This window comes from Rana temporaria, chromosome 3 (assembly GCF_905171775.1).
Source record: "Rana temporaria chromosome 3, aRanTem1.1, whole genome shotgun sequence".
NCBI lineage: Eukaryota > Metazoa > Chordata > Amphibia > Anura > Ranidae > Rana > Rana temporaria.
In genome coordinates this window covers 280,406,142-280,412,563 of record NC_053491.1, presented here as the reverse complement: position 1 = coordinate 280,412,563, position 6,422 = coordinate 280,406,142, and the positions used below count along the sequence as shown (strand labels likewise).

General features: G+C 44.1%; 1 pseudogene; it reads left to right on the top strand.

Annotated features, from left to right (window-relative positions):
- Positions 1–446: 446 nt before the first annotated feature.
- Positions 447–784, top strand: LOC120930845 (annotated as a pseudogene).
- Positions 785–6,422: the final 5,638 nt, after the last annotated feature.

Genomic DNA, 6,422 nt, shown 5'->3' with positions numbered 1-6,422 from the left:
GACCTTGACGTGTCCTTCAGACCATCCCTGTTTGCTAGTTGCCCAGACCTTGGCTTGTTCTCCTGACTATCCTGTGTTTAAACCTGAACTGCTGCTTCTGCTATGTTCACCAGAGCCAGTCCATAAGCATCAGCTCAGGGCACACGGAAGTGACGTCATCCCCTGTCTCCCTGTGCATTCCAGATTCAGGAACCGTCAGCAACCTCCAGTGTGATACTTTGTAGGTGTTGATTTTTTTTTTTTTTAGTATAGGTTTCATGGGCACAATAAACACCCAAGGACCATTTTTTCCACATTTGTTTGATAGGTGCATGTTCTTTCTATTTTTTACAGAAAGATCAATTCTTGCTTTCATCAAGACCACCTCTAGCCATTGCTGCTCTCTCCAGAGGTGTGTTCCCATAGCATTCTGCAGGGAATTTGTTTCTTCCTTTCACTGATGTGTAGATCAGTGGTGGCTTCAGCGGCAGAATGAGTTTGCCACTAAATCCAAAACCATTCCTTGATGGCCTTACTGGTAAGCCAGTAATGGTGAAACTAAAGTGAGGTATGGAATACAAGGTAGATCTGGTCTCTGTGGATGGCTACATGAACATGCAGCTCGCCAGTACAGAAGAGTATATTTATGGGGTATTGTCTGAACATCTTGGAGAAGTTCTAATACGGTGTAATAATGTATTGTATATACGAGCAACAGAAAATGAGGATAAAGGTAGTGACATGAGAGAATAAAGCTATTTCCAAATGAGTTTTATAAATTTATTTCGAAACTTCTCTTTTGAGGTTATTGTTGGACATTTTTTCTGTATGTTTTGTTAAGAAAAATAAACAGATTTTACCTTCTATAGGGTTATTGTGTGAAGGCACCACCAACACCTAGAGCTCAATTTTTTTTGCTTGTATCGAAAATGTCTGCAAAAGAGACACACCAGACTTTATCTTAAAAAATATTGTTAATCTTGGCCTGAGTGTACTATAATTTGGCTTCTTCCCATAAGGCTTGCTCACTGTGTTGCAAACTTGCAAACATTTGTTATTTCCATCCATAATCTAATCTTGTTCCGAGCGCACCAAAATGTGGTGTCATCATACAGGCTGGCTCCCCAAGCCATTATTTGCACAATAAATAAAGCTTGCAGTGAAATTTAAATGTCATATTTTTGGGTTTATATATGTCAGTTTTGCTACACCAAGGGGTCCCTCAGGCACTATATTTAAAGTCATTTTTCATTTTATTGTTTCACTTTAAGCATCATTAAAATCCCTGCGCCTTTAAGAACGATCCTTAAAGATAAAAAAATTCCACTGATACATATTTCCCGGGGCAGTACCCAGGCCCCCATACCCTTTTTATTGCCAATATCTTGCATAAAAGCCTTCAAATTGGCATTTTTGATTTTTCAATCTTTCTATCTTTAATAGGGTTTGTATAGTCTGGGTCCGAACTTTTGCGATGTTCGAGAGTTCTAGCGCAAACCGAACTTGTGGGTGTTCAACACAACTATACCCATTATGCAAAGGTACAGGTACATATAAACAATACATTGCACTTTAACATTACATTTATGCATGCAAATCTTCATGGAGGTTTGTCTTTTATAAATGTTTGGCTAGTAGAAGAATTGTTTCAAAAGGCATCAGATCGAATTGGTCATATTTTTATTGTCGTTGTGTTCTATGGTACTAATAAGTAATAGAGAGTAAATAGAATTAAAAAATGGCACACAAGGTGGACATTTTAAGAAGAAAAACTCTGTATTGTAACATTGGCTTTAAATCTTTTTTTTGTGATGACAATGAGGCTAAACTGTATCTCTGCTTTTTGAAAACAGTCTATTTTTCTCGAGGGCATTTTTCCTATGATCATCAAGGGATTTCAAAAGCAATAAAGTGTGGAATCATTGTTTAGCTTGAACAGTATCAGAACTTAGGTTTTAATTTCAGTGAACTAATAAGATTTCAACCTGTTTCACATTAAAGCACTGTAAGGCATTTAGGAATTGTGTTTTATAGAGGGGTTTTAAAATGGAACCTGCTCTAAAGCTGTCTAAAAATTAATAGCTGCTCACTAGGGCAGGATTGTCTGTGGTGCAAAACAATATATATATATATATATATATATATATATATATATATATATATATATATATATATATATATATATATATATATATACTTTATGTATAGAAAGATTAGGAGTTGTAGCTTGCAAAATACAGGCTACAATAAAGATTACAGTGTCTTCCATCTGCCATTATTGTAACTCAGTTAAAAATATGCTTAAAAATACACAACTTTCTGGACCCAAAGAAGCATGGCTTTACTGAGGGCAGATCATGTCAGACTAATTTGACTGAATTTTTTTACTTCATTACCAATGTTTTGAAATAGGGTGATGCTGTGGACATAGCATATCTTAAATGTCAGCATAGCATTTATACAGTTTCACATAATGATCTAATACAAAAGTTGTTCAAGCTAGGACTTAATACATGAGTGGTTCAATGGATATGCAGTTGGCGAAAGGATAGATACTAGAATTGTAAAATTGATGGGCACTGATAGGCAGCACTGATTGGCACTGATAGGTGGCACTGATATGCAGCACTGATGGGCACTGATAGGTGGCATTGATGGACACTAATACTGTAGATGGCACTGATGGGCAGCACTGATTGGGCAGGTACTGACATGTGTTAATGCTGGGCACTGATTGGCAATGTGATAGACACTGATTGGCACTATGGTGGGCACTGATTTGCACTGTGGTGTGCACCGATTAGCAATTTATTGGGCACTAACAGGGGGTTATGATGGGGCATTGACTGGGCACCGGTATGCAACTGATGGGTGCTGTGTTGATAATCAATTTTCTGATTATCAGCACAGACCCACCCTCTGACAGGGAGAGACACTGATCAGCTCTCCCTGTCAGCGCAAACCGAGGAATGCCATTTATCAGCACTTCCTGGTTCACGCGATGATCAGCTGTGATTGGTCACAGCTGATCACGTGGTAAGAAGCCTCTGCCAGAGGCTTCTTACCATGATCGGAGATGCGGTCTGTCAGACTGACACAACGCACTCGCGATCGCCACGCTGCGCACCCCCACGGAAGTGCCCTGGCACATTATCCTGCTGGATGTCATATGACGCCCAGTCAGGATAACAGAACTACTTCCCGGCCGTCAATCTGCTATAGGCTGGGTGGGAAGTGGTTAAATATAGTGTCTGGGGGTCCCCTTAGTCTGCCTGTGAACTGGTGCATCTGTACCATGTGTAGCACTACCCCCGAAGGAGCTGCTGGTTTGTTTTGGGTGGCATGTTACCTCGTGGCTCCTCCGCCGTCTTGGGGTGTATGGTGAAAGTAGTAGTATGTCCACGACAGGTGTATTTTTCTGTGCTCTTTATTTTCCAGCCGGGTAAAAACAATAAACTTTGTGGTGAAAGGTTCAGCAGAAGGAAAAATAGCAGACTCAGGCGTAGCAATAGGGAAACAGTCCTGCTTTCAACAACACTTTCTTCTTCGCCACTCCAGCCGGAGTGGGTTTAGTATACCTGGACAGGCCTCTCTCACTGACTCTCTCACTGAGTATCACTCTGAACTTAAGGGAAAAGTCTCTGCCCCAGACCCTCCTTAGAATTGAGATAGCGGAGATAATCCTCCTTGATAGACTTTGTGCCTGGATCTCCTTCAGGTAGTTTGCAGTTAGGTTACTGACTGATAGATGACCAACGTCCAGCCTTTCAGTACCCGGTTACCTTGATCCCCGGTGGATGGTCAAGACCCTATCTGATTGCCAGCCTCTCTTTGCTCTCCTCAGGCAGACTCCCCACGAACAGGTTCCTCTCAAAGGAACAACACTTAGGATCTTCCCAGGATTGGGGACCCAGTCGATCACTGGGGCCCAGCCACAGCTCAAATGTTCCGCACCAATGTGGTCCCGGAACCAGGAACACCGCGTGGCATGCGGACCCCGGCCTAGAAGTCCATTTCGCCTGGGGGCTGTGATGTGGCCACCCTAAAGGTGGGTGCCACTCTGGAAGAAGACGACCCAGATCAATGGCGTCTGCCCCATAAACACCCTCCCCCAGCATGCACCGCGAGGAAAACCCCTCTTGATAGGCTGCTGGGGAAAACCAACCAAAACTTGACTCCACTGCTGCCACCTGTCGTCCTGGGGTGGTGTCAGCACCCCAGAAGCGACCCAAATTTAAGCAAATTAGCCTGGTCAGAGCCAACTAACTCTCTGACACCCTCTAAATTTAAACTAGCACCGGTTCTTAGAAGTAACCAGGCGCTACATGTGTACAGAACCTACTGCATCAAAACTGACATTTGTAAAGAAAAAAAATGACATTTAAATTGCCAGCAATACAATACCCTTGCTGGCAATAGGAAAATGTGAGGAAAAAAATGGTGTGGGATCCTCCTCAATCGGTACTGGGCCCTTCCGGTCTGGCATGGATTTTAAGGGGCAGAATATGGCAGAATAAAAAAAATGGTCTGAGGTCCCCTCCTTAATCCATACCAGACCCTTATCGGAGCAGGTAGCCCTCAACATGGGGGGGTGCTTGTCCCCATGTTGATGGGGACAGGGGCCTCTTCCCAACAACTTTTGGCAGATGTTGTAGTGATCGGCAGGCAGGGGGCTCCTCAAAATATGGAAGCCCCATTCAACAAATCCCGACCCTCCCATGTGAATGAGTATGGGGTACATAGTACCCCTACCCATTCACCAAAAAAAAGTCAAAAAGAAATAAAAACACACGCACAGTTTTTGACATTTCCTTTATTTAAAAAAAAAATTTCCCCCAATGTAGATCCATCATCAATCACAATGCCACAACCCCTGGACCCGAAAAAAAAAAAAATGCTCTGCCATTAATAAAGGCTAACATCCTACTACAGGCTCTGCTGTTTGACAGTTCTTGTACAGGTAAGAGGTGGAGCCATCTGACAATGTCACCTGGTGGCACCGCCCCTGTGTGATGTCACAGAGATGTGCATGCTGGGTTGGTGACATCACATGGGGGCGGTTCCACCAGGTGATGTCACCAAGTCGCCCCACCCCTTACCTATATAAGAGCTGTCCAATGGTGGAGCTTCATTAAAGAAAGAACATTTTTGGTTCCAGTGGTGGCCACGATATTGTGATTGACAATTGATCTACATCGGGGACATTGTACCTATTGTACCCCTACAAAAAAACAATGTACCCTTACTCATTCACCCTCATTCACATAGGGGGGGCAAGATCTGGCCAGGATCTGGGGGCCCTCTGGTTAAAGGGGGTTTCCAGATTCCGATAAGCCCCCTGCACGCAGACCCCCACAACCACAGCCCAGGGTTTTTGGGAGGATGCCCTTGTCCCCATCTGCCCCCCACCCCAAAGCATCCCCCATGTATAGAGCATGTGGCTTGATAAAGTTCAGGAGGGTGGCGCTTGGTCATTCCCCTCCTTTCCTGACCTGTGGGGCTGCATGCTCGAATAAAGGTCTGGTATGGATTTTTGGGGGGAACCCCAAGCCATTTTAAAATAAAAAGAATTAGTGTGATGCTTGAAAAAAACACCAGATGTAGATTTGACACCCGATGCCACCACCAGAACTGGAAAAATGCTCTGCCGTCAACCATGGCTAACCGCCTACTTCCGGCCCCCACCACTTGACAATTCTTATATTGGTAAGGGGTAGTGCCACTTGGCAACGTCACCTGGTCGACCTGCCCCCTTGTGACATCACCAACCCAGCATGCAATGAAAAAAAATAGATATTTAAAAAAAAAATTCCAGACTCTTTGGCCCAGATTCTCAAAGGACTTACGACGGCGCAGCGCCATGTACGCCGTCGTAAGTCCTAATCTGGCCCATCGTATCTATGCGACTGATTCTTAGAATCAGTTATGCACAGATATCCATTAGATCCGACAGGCGTAAGTCTCTTACGCCATCGGATCTTAACTGCAATTTTTTTTTTGCCCGCTAGGTGGCGCTTCCATCGATTTCCGCGTTGCGTATGCAAATTAGCTAGATACCCGAATTCCCGAACGTACGTGCGGCCGACGCAGTAAAGTTACGACGTTTACGTTAAGCTTTTCCCGGCGTAAAGTTGCCCCTGCTATATGAGGCGCAGCCAATGTTAAGTATGGCCACGTCAAAACCAATGACGTCCTTGCGACGTCATTTAGAGCAATGCACACTGGGAGATTTGACGGACGGCGCATGCCCCCTACCGGCCGAATTTGAATTCCGCCGGGTGATTTACGCTACGCCGCTGCAACTTTACAGGCAAGTGCTTTGTGAATAAAGCACTTGCCTGAAAAACTTGCGGCGGCGTAACGTAAATGAGATACGTTACGCCCGCACAATTTTGCGCCCATCTACGTGAATCTGGGCCTTTTTTTTATTCTGCTGTCACTTT